Consider the following 21796-nt stretch of genomic DNA (forward strand, 5'->3'; position numbering starts at 1 on the left):
TCGATCTCTGCCATCTCGAGTACTTCGACGTTAGGGATGAAAGCGCTCCAATGAATGTTGAGGATGGAGCGGAGACAACGCTGTACATATGTACATATGCACATTGGTGATAGAATCTGTACTATCACAATACTCTGAAGCTGTAACTGGTATTGAAGCATTTCCAGCAATTCATCTGGCAGACGTGGAAGAGTGGTGCAGTAGTGAAGTACATTGGTCTTCTGATATTCCTAAGCAGCACTGAATGTCTTGCTGCAGGAACTGTAAAGTAGGGGTTTATCTTGTGTTAAAACACGGTATTCTGGAGGAAGTCAGCAGGTCTCAAGTCATGTCAAGTTAATTATTATCTGCACAACCTGGCGAAACAGCGTTGTCTGGTCCTCAGTGCAAAACACACAGGCACACAACACACATACAGACAAAGAATACATATGCAGGACAAATGTTCATTTATACAAATAAATAGTTAATGTGAGCATTTCCTCACATTCTCACTGCCTGAGGAAAACTGTTATAAATCTGATGGGGGAGCTGGTGGTCCTTGGGTGGGGGAGAGGTGGGTGGGGGAGGAGACAACAGGGATCCTCTCTGCCATTCCTATAGTCCTGTAGATAGACCTCTGAACCATTTCTCTGCAGCAACCATACCACACTCTGATGCTGCCAGTCAGAATGCTCTTGTAGCAGGTTGACATAATGGTGGCCGGTAGCCTTGTCCACTTCAGTTTTCTCATAGAGTACAATCACTGTTGCGCCTTCCTGACAAATGAGGGGATGTGTGTCCAATATAGGTCACTACTTGACTAAACTCCAAGGAACTTCGCGCTGTTAACATCCTCCACTACTGATCTATTCATGTACAGTCGATGGAGTTTTTATTGTGTATATTGTTTACAAACTAAGCAACTAACAAATAAGAGTGAAACCCGAAAGTTGCAGGCACTGTGATTGTAGTAAAGACACACAAATGCTGGAGGAACTCAGCAGAATTCATGGGAGGTAAAAATATATCACCAACATTTAGGGCCTGAGTTCTTCTTCAAGGTACCATCATGGCGTCTGCAGAATTTGATGTTTCAATCCTCAGTATTTTGTGCCCACAGGAGACTGAAAGCACACCTTGCACATGCAGCAAAGGCAATAGAAGGAGATGCACGTGGCAGTTAGTGCCTTTTCTGAGGATGTGCCAGGACCAGACAAAGAGCTGACTTTGCCAATGCATTGAGGTAAAGAAAATGTCTGCCAGTAGCAGCCACAGCACGGCCGGTAGATGGTCGAGCCTAGAAACTGGATTTTGGCCATTTCTTGTACCAATGTTCAGTCAGATTCTCCATAAGAGTTGGTCAAAGGTAATTGAATTGTGTTATTTATTGTTATTTCTACCGAGATGCAATGAAAAACTTTGCTTTGTCTACTATCCAGGCAAGTCAACCTTTACATCATCCAGCAGGTAGTGCAAGAATAAAAACTTTAGCCTGAAGTAGTAATCAATAGACAAATTTCGGCACCTTTTAATTTACAGTGGTCTAGCAGATGTCCTTTGTCGCCAGCATTATTTATATTAGCCATTGAACCTCTTGCAGAGATGATTAGACAAGATGTATCTATTAAGGGATTCAGAGTCGGTCATGAAGAACATAAAATTAGTTTATTTGCAGATGATGTATTGATTTATTTGACTGAACCTGTGCCTTAAGGCAATGAGATCTCCAGATAGAAGATAAATGGAGAAGTTTTGAGTTATAAGATAAATTGGGATAAAAGCAAAGTTATGCTATTTACAAAAGGTGATTTTAAGACATGTCAACGAAATACTCAGATTAAATGGCCAAAAGTTGGATCAAATGTTTGGGGATTGGAACAGATGATAATTTGCAGAATTTATATAAATTGAACTACCTACCTATGCTTCATAAAGTTGAAGAGGATTTTAAAAAGTGGATGATGTTACCTATTACCTTAATAGGGAGAGTCAATTGTATAAAAATGAACATTTTTCCATGCATTCAATCTATTTCAGACATTACCTATTTCAATACCTCAGAATTTTTTAAGGAACACAATAAATGGGTTTGAAAATTTTAATGGAAATATAAAATGCCTAGAGTATAGATACAGAAATTAACATGGAAATATAAACTGGGTGACTACAACTTCCACATTTTTTATAATTATTACAGAGCAGCTCATTTGTGATTTATTGAATCCTTTTTTGAAGGAGAGACCATACCATCATGGGTTAATATAGAAGTGGGGAAAATTGGAGAAAAATCAATCACAGCCTTTATCAGCAAATGGAATTCAAGATTCATGACAGGAACTAAAGATATATCCTTACTGAAGCATTTAGTAGATATTTGGGGTAAGATGGATGGGGAAATTTGGAACTAAAGGAGATATATCACCCTATACCCTTTTGTTTCATAATAGTTTGATACCTTATTTGCGAGATAACAATTTTATTGAAATTGTGGTCCGATAAAGGAGTTAAATCTTTTGGAGAATGTTATGAGTAGGGACAGTTAATGTCCTCTATTCAAATGAGGGGAAAATATGGAATAACTGGGAACATTCTTTTTTGCTACTTTTAAATAAAAAAGATTTTGAAGAGTCAAGTTTGTGAAGTGGAAACTCTTATGAGATGATGAACAGTCTGAAAATTTACTTCTGCAATATATCTTCTACTACGAAGAGCAACTTATAAACGTGGACTTTATAAATCTAAATTGAAATGGTAACAGGTTTGGAGTATGAACAAACTTGGATGGATTTGTGCAGAGACTCTATGTCCAATACAATCAATGTATGATATAGATTGGTGCAGTATAACTTTAGGCATCAATTATACATCAATTGAATAAAATAAAATTGGATTTATCAAATAAGTGTTTTAGGTGTGATATAGAAGAAGGTACCTTTTTGCATTCTCATGGCGTGTCCAAAAGTGCGACTTTTTTGAGTGAAAGTAGGGGAATTGCTGGAACAAATTATTGGTATTTCATACCCACAAAACCCTGACTTATTTTTATTCGGGAATGTGAAAGGGACAAACCCAGAATTGAAACTTTCACCAAATCAAAGAAAGTTCGTGAAAATAGTATTGGCGGTGGCAAGAAAGTGTATTGTAGTCACTTGGAACTCAAACTCATGTCTGGGTGTCAACTGATTACATGCAGAAATTGAAAAGTCTATCCCGTTGGAAACAAAATACTTATAATTTGAGAAATAAGTGCATTACTTAATTACAAATATGGAGCTCATATATACAAAAGATGGTTATTGTGATTTAAATTTGTCTCTTCCAATCGCTGATTCCTACAACCTCACCCGTTTGTTCAGATAACTACTTGATGGTTCAGTCCTTGATGTACCATGGACTAGCCTAGTACAATTCAGTAGCTTTCTTTTTTCTTTAATATGTTATTACATATAATATAAACATCTATAAGTAATGACTGATTTTTGTCTGAGAGATTGGGGTTACGGAGGGCTTTAGTTTTAAGGGGAGGGTTGCAATTATTTTTGTAGTCAGAATGAATCTGTACTAAGATGAGGGATGTAAATGAATGATTATATACTACACATGTGAAAATTCTAAAATAAAGTATTCAGAATAAAAACTTAATATTGCAATAAAACAAAACTGCAGGCCACAGAAGCAAAAGTGCAAGGAATTGTGGTGAAGAGAAACAGTGCAACCTTCTATTAATGGGGGTCCATTCAAAAGTTTGATAACAACTTGTGCTTGAATTAGGATGGTCATTTCCAAATTTCCAAAAAGGAGGACCTGGTCATAATTAACTATAGAGTGCTTCCAAACTAAATTTATAAAATTTAAACCATGTTCTCCTTTTGGAATGGCCACCCTGGCTTGAATGTGGATGTGGATGTGCACTTTTTCAAAATTATGTATGATAATTTCAGAGGCCTGAAGGGAGGGGAAGGAAAAGAGTGTGCCTGAGATGAAATGTTCCCTTTCAAATGTTGGGAGGTTGGTTTGTTGTGTTCAAAACATTGCAGTTTCTTGTGGTCCTAGGCAAAACAATTCTGGGTCACACTGCGATACATCTGGACAGGATATGGTGCAGGATAAGCACAGAAGAATGGGGAGGGGGGGGGGGGAGCTCCAAATGGGAGAAATCCCATACACTCCAGTATATTTTGTAATCCCTCAAGGTAGTCAGTTTGAAATGATTTTCTCAGAGATTCATTGACCTTCTTACAATCGGAGCAGTTAATCCTGCAAAGGAGGATATGAGAGAAGATTATGTAGCATCTGGGTCCTCTCACTCAATGAATGGTGAACCATTTGTCTCTGATGGTAGTTAAGGACTCAGCCATGGAGAAGGGAACAGAAAAGAGAAGGGATGGATACTGGAGGCATGTTACATTTAGCTGAAGAAGGAGGATGTTGGTACACATTCATGGCCAATGCATCAACATGATTAGACCAGCACAGGTTATAAATAAATTTGTAAAAACATTCAAGTAAGAGTGGTTCATGCCCACAATTACACTGGACAACAAATTCTTTCAAAAGTTCTGCTTTCTGAAAAAGAAATTGGGGATTATAGTAGAAAAGTTCAATCTGAACACAAGGATAATTTCAGATTTGCTGTATAATGTTGGAAGTTGAAGAAACTTTTTATTGAATTTGGCAGGTTTAATCACATGCTGATGTTGACACATAGCATTAATTCAACTGACCTAAAAATGGTTTCACACTGATTTTCATTTGTACTCAGTATCGACAATAGTTGGCCAGAATTGATGGGTTCCAGTTGCCCTGATACCGCTTTTCCATGGTTGCAATGTCCTGGTGAAACCTTACACCGTGTTCGTCTCTGACTGAACCAAGATCAGTAGGGAAGAAGTCCAAAAGGTAATGCAGAAAATGAATTTTCAATGATGTTGTTTTCACATTTTGTAAGCTTGAAGTATGACAGGAAACCAGAAAAAAAAATAGACTGTGAGAAATTATACTTTGCTTCCTCCTGAGATCACCCATGTTCATGGAAGGAGTCTCCAGCCTGCTTATTTCACCCCATGTGATACTGAGAAAGAGTTGAGAGTAATGGATACAGCATAGGCTTGGGGACCAGACAATATTTCAGCTGAACTTGAAGAGTGGGGAGTACAGTTGGCATAGCAGTTAGCGCAATGCCTTTAGTGACAGTGATTGAGACCGGACTCAGGTTCGAATCCTGCACTGTCTGTAAGGAGTTTGTACGTTCCCCCCATATCTGTGTTGGTTCTCCCCGGGGGCTCCGGTTTCCTCCCACCATTCAAGGTGTAGTGTAATTGGGCGTAAATTAGATGACATGGACTCGTGGGTTGAAATGGCCTGTTACCATGCTGTATGTCTAAATTTTAAAAAAACTATAAATTAAAAATTTAAAAATTTAAACTGAGCCCCACAATTATAATTTAGCCATACGACTTGGTAGCAGGCCATTTCAGCCCATGAGTCCATACCACCCAATTTACATCAAATTTACCTACACCCATGGTATGTTGCAAATGGTGGGAGGAAATTGGAGCCTCTGGAGAAAGCCCAGGCAGGCACAGGGAGAACATACAAACTCCTTACAGACAGCTTTGGACTGGTATCTATGAAGTTCATTTGGAATTCAACACAGTTTCAGAGCTGGTTTGAAGGTTCTTCTTTCTTTGGCTTGGCTTCGCGGACGAAGATTTATGGAGGGGGTAAAAAGTCCACGTCAGCTGCAGGCTCGTTTGTGGCTGACAAGTCCGATGCGGGACAGGCAGACACGATTGCAGCGGTTGCAGGGGAAAATTGGTTGGTTGGGGTTGGGTGTTGGGTTTTTCCTCCTTTGCCTTTTGTCAGTGAGGTGGGCTCTGCGGTCTTCTTCAAAGGAGGTTGCTGCCCGCCAAACTGTGAGGCGCCAAGATGCACGGTTTGAGGCGTTATCAGCCCACTGGTGGTGGTCAATGTGGCAGGCACCAAGAGATTTCTTTAGCCAGTCCTTGTACCTTTTCTTTGGTGCACCTCTGTCACGGTGGCCAGTGGTGAGCTCGCCATATAACACGATCTTGGGAAGGCGATGGTCCTCCATTCTGGAGACGTGACCCATCCAGCGCAGCTGGATCTTCAGCAGCATGGACTCGATGCTGTCGACCTCTGCCATCTCGAGTACTTCGACGTTAGGGATGTAAGCGCTCCAATGGATGTTGAGGATGGAGCGGAGACAACGCTGGTGGAAGCGTTCTAGGAGCCGTAGGTGGTGCCGGTAGAGGACCCATGATTCGGAGCCGAACAGGAGTGTGGGTATGACAACGGCTCTGTATACGCTTATCTTTGTGAGGTTTTTCAGTTGGTTGTTTTTCCAGACTTTTTTGTGTAGTCTTCCAAAGGCGCTATTTGCCTTGGCGAGTCTGTTGTCTATCTCATTGTCGATCCTTGCATCTGATGAAATGGTGCAGCCGAGATAGGTAAACTGGTTGACCGTTTTGAGTTTTGTGTGCCCGATGGAGATGTGGGGGGGCTGGTAATCATGGTGGGGAGCTGGCTGATGGAGGACCTCAGTTTTCTTCAGGCTGACTTCCAGGCCAAACATTTTGGCAGTTTCCGCAAAGCAGGACGTCAAGCGCTGAAGAGCTGGCTCTGAATGGGCAACTAAAGCGGCATCGTCTGCAAAGAGTAGTTCACGGACAAGTTTCTCTTGTGTCTTGGTGTGAGTTTGCAGGCGCCTCAGATTGAAGAGACTGCCATCCGTGCGGTACCGGATGTAAACAGCGTCTTCATTGTTGGGGTCTTTCATGGCTTGGTTCAGCATCATGCTGAAGAAGATTGAAAAGAGGGTTGGTGCGAGAACACAGCCTTGCTTCACGCCATTGTTAATGGAGAAGGGTTCAGAGAGCTCATTGCTGTATCTGACCCGACCTTGTTGGTTTTCGTGCAGTTGGATAATCATGTTGAGGAACTTTGGGGGACATCCGATGCGCTCTAGTATTTGCCAAAGCCCTTTCCTGCTCACGGTGTCGAAGGCTTTGGTGAGGTCAACAAAGGTGATGTAGAGTCCTTTGTTTTGTTCTCTGCACTTTTCTTGGAGCTGTCTGAGGGCAAAGACCATGTCAGTAGTTCCTCTGTTTGCACGAAAGCCGCACTGTGATTCTGGGAGAATATTCTCGGCGACACTAGGTATTATTCTATTTAGTAGAATCCTAGCGAAGATTTTGCCTGCAATGGAGAGCAACGTGATTCCCCTGTAGTTTGAGCAGTCTGATTTCTCGACTTTTTTTTTGTACAGGGTGATGATGGTGACATCACGAAGATCCTGAGGCAGTTTACCTTGGTCCCAACAAAGCTTGAAAAACTCATGCAGTTTGGCATGCAGAGTTTTGCCGCCAGCCTTCCAGACTTCTGGGGGGATTCCATCCATACCTGCTGCTTTGCCACTTTTCAGTTGTTCGATTGCCTTATATGTCTCATCCAGGGTGGGAACCTCATCCAGCTCTAGCCTTAGGGGCTGTTGAGGGAGCTGGAGCAGGGCGGAATCTTGGACTGAGCGGTTGGACTCAACCGATGGTTTGAAGGTTAATTGGATGTAAATTGGGCGACATGAGTTTGTGGGTCGAAAAGTACTGTATGTCTAAACTTTTTTTTAAAATGAACCCATATCCTCTGGTTTGTATCTCACCTACCCTCAGTGGAAAAAAAGTCTATCTACATTTACTCTGTCTATTCCCCCTCTATTAAATCTCCCCTCATTCTTTTCCAGGGAATAAAGTCCTAACCTCTTTAACCTTTCCCTGTGACTCAGTTCCTGAAGTCCGGCCAGCATCTGAGTAAATATCTCTGCACTCTTTTTATCTTATTGATATTTTTCCTGCAGTGATCAAATATTCCAAATTTGGCTTTGTGTTGTGAGATTTAGTACCTGGTTAGCCGCATCATGTAAGACTTTTGTGGCCTCCTATTTATGCAGATGACAAAAAACTTCAAGTTCATGTGCATGAAAAGGAAAACATCCAGATAATCGGACTCTCATCTTGTGCAAAACAAGATGATTTGAGGTTTTGGATGTTAACCATCCCAGGCTAGGACATTATGACAGAAGTTCCTCAAGGCACTTTCCTTGGTCCAATCATCTTCAGCTGTCTCCTTAATTTCACCGTGAAGCCAGTTCTTTGGCAATTGCTCTATGACATTCCTGGAATGAAGGAATCAGCATATGAGGAACGTTGAACAACTTTTGGACTGTGCTCCACCACGTTCAAAAGAATGAGGGGGGAACCACATAGAAGTATTTTGAATGTTGAAGGGTCTTGGGAGAGTAGATGTGAAAAAGTTTGTTTTCCATGGTAGGGGAGTCAAGGACAGGAGGGTGAAAGTTCATGATTGAAGGGTGCCCATTTAAAACAGAGATGCAGAAGGATTTCTTTAGCCAGAGAGTGGTGAACCTCTGGAATTTGCTGCCAAGGAGAGCTGTGGAGGCCAGGTCATTGGGTGTATTTAAGGCAGGGGTAAGACATCAAAGGTTATGGGGTGATGGCAGAGGAGTGGGGCTGAGAGGGAGAATGGATCAGCTTATGATGGAATCGCGGAGCAAACTTGATTATCCGAATGGCCTACTTCTGCTCCCATATCTTATGGTTTTATTCTCTCCACCTTGACAAATGAGGCAGCCGATGCCTGCGTGCAGTAAAAAGCAAAAAACATTCAGTATGAGCATATAAGCCACACATAAGATCACTAAACAAAAAGTCCAGGCAATAATCATCTCTTTCAAGAGCAAATCTGACTAACTTCCCTTGATATTCACCAAGTTGCAGCCGTTGATATCAAAATTACCATTGATCAGGAAGGACTGGAGTGGTTCAAGCAAATGGTTCATCATCATCTTCTCAAAGACAAATTAGGATGGAAATAAATGCTGGCCTTGCTAGGGGTGCACATATCCTCAAAATGAATAACATAAAAGAGACCCCTTAAATAATTAATTGTTTAAAAACATTACGTGGTCCCGTGATCCCGAGAGTGATGCTATCTGGAAATATGCTCCTGCTAGGGCTACTCATGGCGGTAAGGTCGAAAGTGAGGTTCCTGACAAACAACAATCCAACCAAGTCCTTAATGGTGGAACAGACGGATGAAGTTACTCTGAACTCAAGGGCTGTGAAGGTGGATGCAGGCTGCAACAAATCCATCAGCAACTGTCATGGTTTTCATCCCATTGGAGTTAATTCATTGATTTATGATTTATCGTGTGCTTCTTGGAGTGCAGCATTAAGTACATGTTAAACAAATACCTGTACAGGCGTCTTAGCTCAGTGGATCAATAGAATGAAGGCCATCATCGATGACCACGAGGGATAACCATGACGACAATGAATTGTGTATAAAACCAATACTAATTGATTCATCTTCTAGGCTTGGAAATGTTAAAGAAATCTGAAAAGAACCAAATAAATATAGAATCAGTGTAACAAGGAGTAGAATTGAATCAATGTCTGGTCATGACATATTGGATTGAAAAAAACAACACCAATTTAACAGCAATTACACCAAAAAACCATTGCAGAACCTAATTTTGTATCCACCTTTTTGCAAAGTGCTAGCAAATTAATGACATTTAATGAATTGTTTTGAATTATATGTGTATTAAATATTACCAGACTACAATTTTAAATATACATCAAGAGTTCAGCTTAAAACAATATATGTTTTAAAATGTTTTTAAATTTGATGTACAGCACGGTAACATGAGTCCGTGCCACCCAATTTACACCGTTTTTGAAACCAGAGTCCGCAAGGGAATGCAGACACGGAGAGAATGTACAAATTCCTTACAGACAGTGTGAGATTCAAATCCTGGCCAAGATCACTGGTGCTATAAAGGCGTTGCGCTAACCGCTACACCAACCGTGCCGCCCTAATAACAGAAGTGTGCTCATTCAAGACCAACATTATATTCAGCAAATAAAAAATAAGAACAGATTTTTCAGTCCAGTGCAGTTTTGGTTGCAATATGTAGCCTGTTAATTTGGCCTAATTGGAAACTGTATCAGTACCTCTGTCTGAGATACTGCAAGATAGCTGGTAAGTTAAATTAACAAGTGCGTTATTAAACATAAGATGTTGCAAAGAGACCCACATCCTTTCTGTGCCATATGCCTGCCCTACAGAGACAGTCAACTGGGAAAAACTTTTTCAACAATCTCATTAAAAGTTGAAGTCTATTCGTGTTTTTATAAAGGATTCACATGAAACCTGAGGCAATTATATGATGTCTCTTTTTCAATTATGTAAAACAGAAAAAAAACCTTCACTTGAGGACAAGGTGCCACAAGACTCGCACCACCAGGTTCAGGAACAGCTGCTACCCCTCCACCATCAGACTCCTCAACAACAAACTCCAACAGGGACTCATTTAAGGACACTCACTGGTGCACTTTATTCATTTTCTTTTTATTCTCTCTCTATTGCACAGTCTGTTTGTTAAAATTCATTATCTTTTTACAGTACTTTGTTTCCATGTTTTACGATGTGTACAGTTTATTTTTTGCTCTTCCAATTGGTGGTAATTCTGCCGCACCTGCAGGAGAAAAGAATCACAGGGTTGTGTGTGATGTCATGTGTGTACTCAGACAATAAATCTGAAATCTGAAAGTTCTCTAGATGTTTGGGTCAATAGACTATCCACCCAGGTTGGATCCTCCATCAGTTCCTCCATAAGATCTGGATGTGATATTGTTTCAAACTGAATTACCTTCTGACACATTCTCACTGTCTTCTTTCGATTAGTCCACAAGATATAAGAGCAAAAGGAGGCCATTTGGTCCACTGAGTTTGTAACGTCATTCCACCAGGATCACGCCTCCATCAGTCCCATTGGCTGTTCTCTGCTCCCTCCAATTGTGGATGTAATATTTTTTTCTTTACAAATATCAAAGTTCAAATTTATTCTCAGATTATATGCATGATGTCACATAAGATAATTTTTTTTTCCTGTGGGTCAGGCAGAATTTCTACTTACTCGAGAAGAAATATGTATATAAGGGGAGAACTGTTAACAAAGGAAAAAATGGAAACAAACAACTGTGCAATACAAAAAAATAAATAATCAGTAATGAATAATGTGCAAAGCAAGAGCCCTTAAATGAGTCACTGATTGAGTTTGTCGTTGAGGAGTCTGATGGTGGAGGGGGAACAGCTGTTCCTGAACCTGGTGTTACAAGTCTTGTGGTACCTATACCTTTTAGCTGATGGCAGCAATGAGAGCTGAGCATGAGCCGAGTGGTGTAGATCTTGATGGTTGTTGCTGCAGCATTCACTGAAGATGTTCTCAATGGTGGGGAGAGTTTTGAATGTGATGTCCTGGGCTGTGTCCACTACCTTTTGCAGGGCTTTCTCCTGAGAAATACTGGTGCCCCCATACCAGACCATGATGCAGCTGGTCAGCATACTTTCCACTACACATCTCTAGAGGTTTGTCAATGTTTCTAATGTCATACCAAACCTCTGCAAACCCTTGAGGATGGAGAGGTGTTGACATGCTTTGTTCAAAATGACATTAATGTTTTGCACCCAGGAAAGGTCCTCCCTGAGATAATGAGCCCAGGAATTTAAAGTAGGTCTCCACCTCTGACTCCCAACGATCATTGGATCATACACCTCTGGTTCTCCCTTCCAAAAGTCAGCTCCTTGGTGTTGGTGACATTGAGTGCAAGGTTGTTGTTAATATACCATTCAGCCAAGTTTTCAATCTCCGTCCTGTGTGCTGACTCATCAACCCTTTTTTAACAGCTAATGAGTGATGTATCGTGCACAAATTTGGAAATGGTATTGTTGTCATACCAAGTCACACATTCTTAAGTGTAAAGGAACAGGGGGGGCTAAGTACACAGACCTGTGGTGCTCTGGTACAGATGAAGATTGTGGAGGAAATATTCTTACCAATCCTCACTGGAGGTAAGGAAATCCAGGATCTAATTACACAGTAGGGCACACATGTCAAACTCTGGCCTGCGGGCCAAATTTGGCCCGCGATATAACTATATTTGGCCCGCAAGATCATTTCAAAAATGTATTAGAGGTGGCCCGCCCTGCAGCGAGAGCCGATGCTGTTTTTTGGTAATGTCACCCCCACCCTCCTCCCCCTTCATTGCACATCCTTCCCCATTGTAACACGAGAAGTCTGTCGATGTCATCAGCCGGCAAGCCAGTTGGAAGGCTCCCCGCACAACCAGTCACTTCTCCCACCTGTCGAGCGGTGCGGCGGATTGGCGAGTGCCTGTGATTTCCTGTCGGCGCGACGGACATGGCAGGCTGCGCACGGCCCCCAGGCAGCGCGAGCCCCATGCGACTGGCACCGGATGGCCCTTCCACAGCGCGAGCGCACTTCTCCCGGTCGCCACGGCCTTCAGCGCTTGCACCCGCGCGGACCCCAGGGATGGCTGGTTCGGCCCTGCACGTGAAGAGAGAGATGGTGGCTGTCCGCAAAGGCTGATCGGCAGCGCGCTGGGCCTGAGTGGGTGGGTAAGCAAGGGTGGGCAGAGGGTGTAGGTGAGGAGTAATGGGCAGGGGAAGTTATGGTGGTGCGAGGGGCAGTTAGAGGGAGGGATGAGTAAAGGAGGGGTGGATAGGGAAGAGGTAAAAGGGGAGGGGCAGGGCGAGTAGGGGAGGGGTGATTAGAGGGTGAGAGACGGGTAGAGGGAGGAACAGGTTGAGGGGAGTGGCAGTAGAGGGGCGTGTATAGGATGGGGTGGGTAGAGGCAGAGCGAGTAAGAGTGAGGGTTGAGTTGAGGTTGGGTAAAGGACTGGTCAGGTTGAGGGTAGAGGGATGGTGGGTCGAGGGTGAATAGAGGCCTAGAGCCTGAGGAGTGAGCAGGAAATGCTGAGTCCTGATGCAGGCCAAAATGGACACAGCCTGTGAATGCTGACTACATCTCCACAGGGACCAAATATGTTTACCTCAGGTCAAGCAAAGGGTGAACTTGAGCTACCTATTCCTGACCTGTAACATTATCCTCCTAAAGTTATATCCTAAAGTTTAACATTACATATGTTGAAAGAAGAGAAAACATGCAGATGTTGTTGAAAATTTTCAATAAATATTTAGTTCGGCCCTCGACTTAGTCCAAGTTTTTAATTTTGGCCCTATGTGAATTTGAGTTTGACACCCCTGCAGTAGGGTGTTGAAGTCCAGATTTTGGAGTTTGCTGATCAGTTTTGAGGGGCTGATGGCGATGAATGTCAAACTGTAGTCAATAAATAATATCCTGATGTATGCATATTTGCTGTCCTGCTGTTCCAGGGCTTTGTGTTGAGCCAGTGAGATGGCATTTGCTATAGACCTGTTGCTACGGTAGGCAAACTGGAACTGATCCACGTCACTGCTCAGACACAAACTTTCTCACTTTACCCTTTGGGTTCACCAGCTTCATAGAGCAACAACCAATTGGTTTCAATGTCTCACATCGACATCACATGACTCACTGGGTTTAGCAGCACTGAGTTAAGATTGAGCGCTTTCTTCTGAAAGAAGGTACACGTTTCTCCACAGACAACCTAAGATGTCATTGGTTGACATTACACCATAACATGGTGTGGACAAGCCAATCTCAACAAGGACTGTACAGCAACACACACCCCACCCACCACCAGGGGCTTCAGCAAATTTAAGGGGGGGGGCACAGACTGAAATCATAAAATTTTTTTTTGTATAGTCAGTCAGAGAAGTAGAGAAAAAAACAAGTAAACTTGACTGCTTCACAGGGATGATGCTCACAAACTTTGAGCAGAGTCTTCAGAGGGCCATAGGCCTAAAAAAAGGTTGAGACTGATCTAGAGGGTATTCTTTCCACAGAATTGAATTTTATCTGGCTCATTGTTATCAAATGGTACTCTTTCTCTGTCCAAATACACACACATTTCCCTCACGCCACATCATTTGATGTCGCCCTGATCATGCACTTGTCTGGGGAAATGTTTCTAACCATGTAGCATAGATCCTTTTTCCTCTGCAGGAGGTACTTCTCAATTGGCAATCATAATGTTGTCGTCAATATCTACAATATCAGAGTTATTTTGACTATAAGCCTCCAGCTTAATCTTTTAGTTTAAGGGCGGCACAGTTGGTGCAGCGATTAGCACAATGCTGTTACACCGCCAGCGATCAGAACTGGGGTTCGATACCTGCACTCTCTGTAAGGAGTTTGTACATTCTCCCCATGTCTGTGTGGGTTTTCCCTGAGGGCTCCAGTTCCTCCCACCCTTCAAAGCGTACCGGGGGTTGTAGGCCAATCGGGTATAATTGGGAGCACGGGTTTGTGAGCCAAAATGACCTGTTTCTGTGCTGCCTGTCTAAATTTACTGGTCTTGGCCATTCAATGTTTCTAGCCTGATTTTGGACAGCTTGCCTATTAGTAAACAATATCCTGGAGTTACCTCTGTCTCATGTGATTATTTTTCTCAAAGTTCAAAGTCCCTTTTATTGTCCCCTAAAATTGTAATATACCTGTACAGTAAAACCACAGCTATCTGGCACCAATACGAATTGGTTGATGCCAGATATGTATATCATCTGGTTTCTTGAGACTTACTCTTACTAATACACCTGCATGAAGTATAAATAGTTTAAAAGACAAAAAAAACCTAGCCTGTACTTGCACTGAACAAACCTTAAAGCATTTTACTTTATTTTCAGTCACATTATTTAAAAACATTTAACTGTCACTGAATCTGCAGGTTCATCCCCCTCCATGGAGCCGCCCAAAAGATGAACAATAACTTTATAAATAATTAACACCCCCACCCCCAAATTTACAGATAAAGCTTCTGATTGGGGCAACTCTTACTCAGCAGTCAATAAAATAGCTCGTCTAACTATCAATATAGTAAAAGCTAAGACTTTTTCCTGAGATACTGATAGAAGTTTATCTGAGTGGTGAGAAAGACCAAACTGAGCAATTAACAGATAGGGTTCCAAGTTAATCTTGAACACTTTTGATAAGAGTTTGAAAAATCTCTCCAAAATCTTCCTAAATTTGGACATTCCCAGAACATATGAATCAGAACGGCTTCAGAAATCAACATCTGCATAGAAATGGGATAATTTAAGTTGAGAGGTTTGAATTCTGTGCACCACCTTAAATTGTAATAACCAATGTCTTGCACAAAATGAGGAATCATTAATCAAACTGAGAGTAGAGTTCGAATCTGCATCTGAAATGTTATATTCAAATCTCTTTCCCAATCTCTTGATTCCAGCCATTAGGAATGAATTTAAGTCCATAAATTATTATAAATACATGCTATTAATCCACCATGAAAATAAAATTGTATAATAAAAAGCAGATCAAGAGACTTAGTGTTAGAAATTTGAGGAAAACATAAAAGCTTGTACTGAACAAAATGTCTAATTTGTAAATATCTAAAAAAATGTTTATTGGAAAGATTGTACAGCAAATTTGGTGAATAATTGTTCAAAGGAGGCAACATTATTTAAATATGAAGATCCTTGAAACTTTGAATACCTTTTCTATGCCATTTCTTGAAACCTGCATCCAACAAAGACATTTGAAAAAGATGGCTATCTATAATTGGACTAGCCAGTGAAAGACCATTAATTCCAAAGGGTTTCCTCAACTGACCCCAAATTCTCTATCTATTTTTCAGAGATTCAACTGTGAAGAAGCAGTTTTCTGCTCACCTTAAAAGCTCCATTATGGTTTCATCCAGCCTTCTGGTTGCAGATAAAAAATTGTAAGAGTCAACTGTTTTATCTCTGATTGGTTTATAGTATGCTTGTAACACATCTAATGTATTCTCCTGGGTTTTATTTGAGAGCTTTATGGTGTGATATATATTTTCCCCTGGTGGCCAATAAGAAATAGCAGCAGATTTACTTTCATCTGTTGTGGTTTCACTTGTGGCCAAACAATTTTACGTTCAGTGAAAACTCTTCCCTTCATTGTTTTTTTTCCCAAAAATATACTTTATTCACAATAAATTATTTACAATACAAGAAAAACTGTTTGAGACTTTTTACATTCAATCATATCAATACATTCTCATCAATGACCTTAGGGTCAGTCTCTCAGTGCCTGTTAATGGGAGGACTCTTGACTGTGGTACTTCCCCACAGCACCCTCACTTTGGCTGCACCAAGCTTCAGCACGTCCCTCAGCATGTACTCCTGAAGTGTCAGTTGGCAGCATTTTCACACCAACATCTCTGTGTTGAAAGACCAACAGGTTTCAGGCTGACCAAAGATTGATGGTCCTCTAGCAGTCCTGGATGTTGGATTCAGGATGACAGGCAATAGATCTTCTGTCATGCTGCCGCCTGGGATGAACTGTGACAAAGTTCCCTGCATCCTTTTCCACATAGTTTTTGCAAATCTACATTTAGTAAAGAGTTGAACGACACTATCCACTTCACCACAACCATTCTGAAGAAAATATGCCTGAAGGGTGATGATCCGGTTGTGCAAGAAGGATCTCACTGGAAGGGCCCCTCTCACCACCAGCCAGGCCAAGTCCTGGTGTTTGTATGTGAGCCCTGGCAATGAGGCATTCCACCAGATGACCTGGACAGTTGGCTCCAGGAACCATCCTAATGAATCCATTGAGTCCTTATCTCTCATTTTCTGCAGGACGTTCTGAGCTAACAACTGCCTGATGGACTTGTAGTTGAAGGTGTTGTTCTGGAAAAACTTTTCCACGAAGGAGAGATGGGGATGCTGAATAGGATATTGCATGGCAACGGGGCCAGGCCAGGCCAGGCCTATCCTTCGCAACACCTGGGACATAGTGGCACAGTGACCTTGTATTTTGGTTCCACACACAGCCTGTGCAGCCACACATGACGGTGGTCATCATGATGAGGGCCACATTGGGTATGCCCTTGCCTCCATTATCTGGCATCTTGTACATGGATCTCCTTCAGGCCCTATCCAATTTGGAACCCCGAATGCATCTGAAAACTGCTCTGGTAACTCCCAAAGGTGCGCAGGATGGGCCTCACCTGTGCCATGTACAGCAGCACTGAGACCACCTTGCACCTGATGACCAGGATGTTCCCCATTATCGAGAGGGAGCGCCATGCCCACAGTCCTAATTTTTGGTGGAGCTTTGTGATCTGCACTGACCAATTCTTGTTGCATGCCTCAATCCCTCAAAACTAGATCCCCTGCACCTTCATTCATTATGTCCATTCTTTACAAACATCCACAAATTCAACGATCTGTTCTGTATTCTGGCAACAGCCTACTATCTTTTGGTACATCTGCATGCATTGTTAGAATATATGGGCACAATGTCTGAACTTCAACGTTTTATAAATCAACACTTCTCATCACTTCCGAATATACTCATGGTTATCTGATAAGCAAAATTACCAAACCGATTTAATGTAAAAAGAGAAGTTCCACAGTCACACAGCCAGCTTCTCTGTGTAGGGACTTTCTCGAAGGTTGTCCCAAAACACTGTTACAATATGGACATTGGGACCCCGATTTAACGCGACCCAATTTAATGCGAATCAGATTTATTATGATGAGTCACTGGACAGAAGCGAGTACAGGTAATTGGAGCTGCCACGAGCTGTGAGAATTTTGGGCTGCTGCGAGGAGCAGGGACATTGGGCTGCCGCAAGCAGCGGGAATGGTTGGTTTAATAAAAATTAATTTGTGCTTTAATTTCAACTGCAACTACAACGATTTATTGAAACCCAATTTTAGCATGACCCCGCTTTCTTCACAACGTAATTTTGTGGACCCAAACTATTGTATTATAACAGGGACCTAACAGGGACCCCTATACATTGTATATTTCTTAAAATGATGGCACTCTTAAAGGATCCACATCTAATAGTACATAAGATGCATATATAATTAAAACTCCAGATTAATAAGACAGATTAGATCATTCAACATGCCATTCCTTAATGCAATTGAGTTCATTTAACTATTTGCTAAAAGTGTTGGAGATGTTTGATGCGTAACCCATCAGAAAAGGCATAGCTTATTCATAAGAAATTATCCAGTTCCAAAAGGAGAAAATTCATCGAGTTTATGAAAGATTGGAAGTGTTTCAGTCCAGGAGAAATTATAAACATGGCCTTTTATCTTTAATGTATTTAAGAAGTAATGAAGAGTGAATTCATTTCCCCAGGTTAGACACAAAAAAATGATTTATTGTCCTTTCCTCTAATGAACCTCTGGGTACTTAGTGATAATAAATTGTCCATTATGGATCACTCCAGTAGTGGGGCTATCCAAGTAGAAATGTTATATGCAAGTCAGTTGGTGAAGCAAGTTTTATTGTAACCCAAAGTTAAATATGTAGTTAATGAGGAGAAACTTGAACTTTGATCAAAACACAAATAGAACTATTTAAAATGAACATTACAAATCATAGCTCAGCACGAACAAAGGCAAACAAATTTCTTGATCTAAACAATAAAAAATTAAACACACCTGGAACATTTACTAGGATGCTTCCCAGATGCCAGGAACCAAGTTACAGGGAAAGATTAAACAGTTTAGGACTTTATTCCCTGTAGCATAGAAGAATGAGGGGGGATTTGATAGAGGTATTTAAAATTATGAGGGGGATAGGATAAATGTAGGTCGGCTTTTTCCACTGAGGGTAGATGAGTTATAAACCAGAGGACATGGGTTAAGGGTGAAGGGGAAAAGGTTAGGGGGAACATGAAGGGGAACTGCTTCACATAGAGAGTGGTGAGGGTGTGGAACGAGCTGTCAGTAGAGGTGGTGAATGTGGGCTTCATTTTCTCAACACTTGAGAAGAATTTGGACAGGTACATAAATAGGAGAGGTATGGAGGACTATGGTTGGAGGGCAGGTCAGCTGGACTACATGAAAAAAAATGGTTCAGCACAGACTAGAAAGACCAAAGGGGCCTGTTTCTGGGCAGTAATGTTCTTATGGTTCTAGGAGTTGAATCACAATAACAAAATTCTGATGTCAACCTTAGGTGGGGTGAAGGAAACAAGTTATTCCTTGCCAGTTCAGCCACTACCAAGTATCAAATAGGGCAATGAAGAAATGAGGTCCAGTTTTGACAAGGCAGGACATTGTGCTCTAGTTTCAAATGGCTCGAGAAGCTACATATTCAGTCTGATAACTTTCATCCCTAGAAAGCATCTAGAGTCTGAGCCATTCTTTAGGAGTACAAAAGTCAAGTAGATGCCAAAATAAAAAAAGGGGGTAGGGAGGGGAAGGAAAAGGGAAGAGAGAGGGGCATAGGTTAACAGGTCATAGCTGGAGTTCACATAAGTGCTGGAGGAACCTAATTTGACGGGCCCAGAGGACCACAAAACCCAGCAGCAATAGAAATTCACCAAGACAAATGGTTACTTAAACAAAGGTGGTTTTTAATTATCTTTTAATATGAAAACAGGGTCAAACTTTAACCCCCTTCTAATTCTAAATGCACGTGTGTGTGTGTGTGTGTGTGTGTATGTTCAGAAAAAGTTCTTTGATCCACAGTCCAATCTCACTTCTCACTCCTCCAAGTTCACCGGTATCAGGCAATTCTTATAACTGTGCACAGAATTTAACATTGAAGAATCTTCACCGGGCTTTGGTGCTTGAAAGGTAAATGGTCACCACTCAGGGAAGTTCTTGTCAGTTTTCAGAGAGACATTGGTGGCTCATTAGACACCCACAAACTGATTTACTTCCATCAGCCAGTTCAGTGTCTTGTCGAAGAAACTTGTCCCATTAGGGTTCTCCAGATGATTACCTCTTTCTTTCAGGTCACCACAGAGTTCCTTTTCTGTTTCCCTTATCTCAGACAAAACACCACACAGCCAACCGTTTGTTCATCTGTTGCTTTCCAAACCAATAATACTCCACAGCATGTCCAATTAACACCTAGTTTTGAAGTCTTTATAGGCATTCTTCAAAGTTTTTCCAAAGATACTCGGAGCCTGGACTGTCTGGCTTGAGCAAAGCTCCAGCATTTTAAATGAGATCTGCTTTGAAATGTTTGTATCTGTGTGTGGCCTACACTAAAAACACCACAATCTATCTTCCAAAAACATATCTATATACAATATAAAATATAACATAATCTGTCACACTCAGCAGATCATGCAGTACCCATTGGCAGTAAAGGGGAGTCAATGTTACAAGGCTGAGATCTTCTTCAGGAATGGCAATGGGTGGGGGAGGAGAAGGTGAAAGAAGCTGAGACGTGATGGAGGAGAGGGCAGACAACAGAGATAGTTCTCTGAGAGGAGAAGGAAGGGGATAGGGAGCTGGAGGAAGGAAGATGGGGGATGAGGGAAAGAGAGATCCGAAAGAGGTTCAGAAATTGGAATAGTCGATATTGGTTCCATCTAGTTGAAGACTGGCAAGATGGAATAGAAGGTGCTGTTCCTCCAATTTGAGTGGCAGTAACTGAGGCCCAGTACAGACATATCAGTGTGTCAAATATGGGTGGAACTGATGTTGGTCACCAATGTCTCAGTGCTGAAGAAGATATCTACATCCTGCAGTTTGCATTCACACCCAACCGCTCTACAGATGATGCTATTGGCATTCCCTTCCATCTAGCCCTCACCCATCTGGAAAACAAGGACTCATATGTTTGAATCCTGTTTATTGACTTCAGCAGCATTGAGCACAATTACATCACGATACCTGATAAGGAAGTTGAGCCTGCTGGATCCTCCTGACTTCCTGTTGGGGAGACTTCAGGCAGTCTGGATCAGAAAAAGCACTTCCAAGACCATCACACTAAACATGGAGCCCCCCCCCCCCCCCACCCACCGCAGAGCTGTGTGCTTTGTCCATTGCTGTTCACTCTACTGACCCACAACTGTGCAGTTAAACACAGCTCGAACCACATCATCAAGTTCATTGATGACATGACCAGGATGGGTCTGATCAGTAAGAATGATGAGTCAGCATTCAGAGATGAGCTGCACTGGCTGAAGGACTGGAGCAGAGCCAACAACCTGTATCTGAACATTAAAAAATGAAAGAGATGGTGGTTGACTTCAGGAAGTCGCAGGGGGACCACATTTCCCTGACCATTGATGGCTCCACCATTGTAGTCAAGTTCCTTGGAGTGTACTTGGTGAAAAATCTCACCTTATCACCAGCTCCATAGCCAAGAAAGCCTAGCCACGCCGCTACTTCCTGTGAAGGCTGCGAAAAGTTCACCTCCCACCCTCCATCCTCACTACATTCCACAGAAGATGTACAGGTACTTAATCCTTTATCCAGACATCTAAAATCTGGAAAGCTCCAAAAACAAGCAAGTGGGGAGAGAGGCGGCAGCGCGAGTCCGGCAGGCGAGAGACCGGCAGTGCGAGTCGGGCAGGCAAGTGGGGAGAGAGACGGCAGCACAAGTCAGGTGGGCGAGAATCCAGCAGCACGAGCCGGGCAGGCAAGAGACTGGCAGTGTGAGTCAGGTGGGTGAGGGTGGTAGACTGGCATCGTGAGTCAGGCAAGCGAGGGGAGGAGACTGGCAGCATGAGTCAGGCAGGCAAGATACTGGCAGCACGGGTTGGGCGGGCAAGGGGAGATGACAGCGTGACTGGAAGGGGATGGGGGTGGATACGGCAGCACAATTCAGGTGGTCTTAAATCTGGCTTTCCAAAATCGAGAAAAATCCTAAATTCGGAACACACTGTCCCCCAAGGGTTCCAGATAAAGGATTGTGTATCTGTATTGAGAGCACTACTTAATGATAGTGATCATGGTTGCAAGGCAACTTGCAATGCCTTACTGTTTGATTAGACTTGGCTGCCAGCAGGGGGCTGACACACAGTATGTTAGATCTGTAAAGGAGAC

The 21796-nt window shown here is 42.3% G+C and overlaps 2 long non-coding RNA genes across 2 annotated transcripts in view; one reads left to right on the plus strand and one right to left on the minus strand.

Annotated features, from left to right (window-relative positions):
• The window catches only part of LOC138756376 (uncharacterized), a 66170-nt gene that overhangs the window by 18576 nt on the left and 25798 nt on the right, over positions 1-21796 (minus strand). The window contains exon 3 of the long non-coding RNA XR_011353031.1: positions 9273-9414. This is a non-coding gene — a long non-coding RNA (uncharacterized lncRNA). The remainder of the gene's footprint in view (positions 1-9272; positions 9415-21796) is intronic.
• Positions 1104-15926, plus strand: LOC138756377 (uncharacterized). Its single transcript, XR_011353032.1, has 3 exons — positions 1104-1225; positions 4745-4881; positions 15643-15926. It is a non-coding gene; the product is annotated as an uncharacterized lncRNA (long non-coding RNA).

This window comes from Narcine bancroftii, chromosome 3 (genome assembly GCF_036971445.1).
Source record: "Narcine bancroftii isolate sNarBan1 chromosome 3, sNarBan1.hap1, whole genome shotgun sequence".
Taxonomy (NCBI): Eukaryota; Metazoa; Chordata; class Chondrichthyes; order Torpediniformes; family Narcinidae; genus Narcine; species Narcine bancroftii.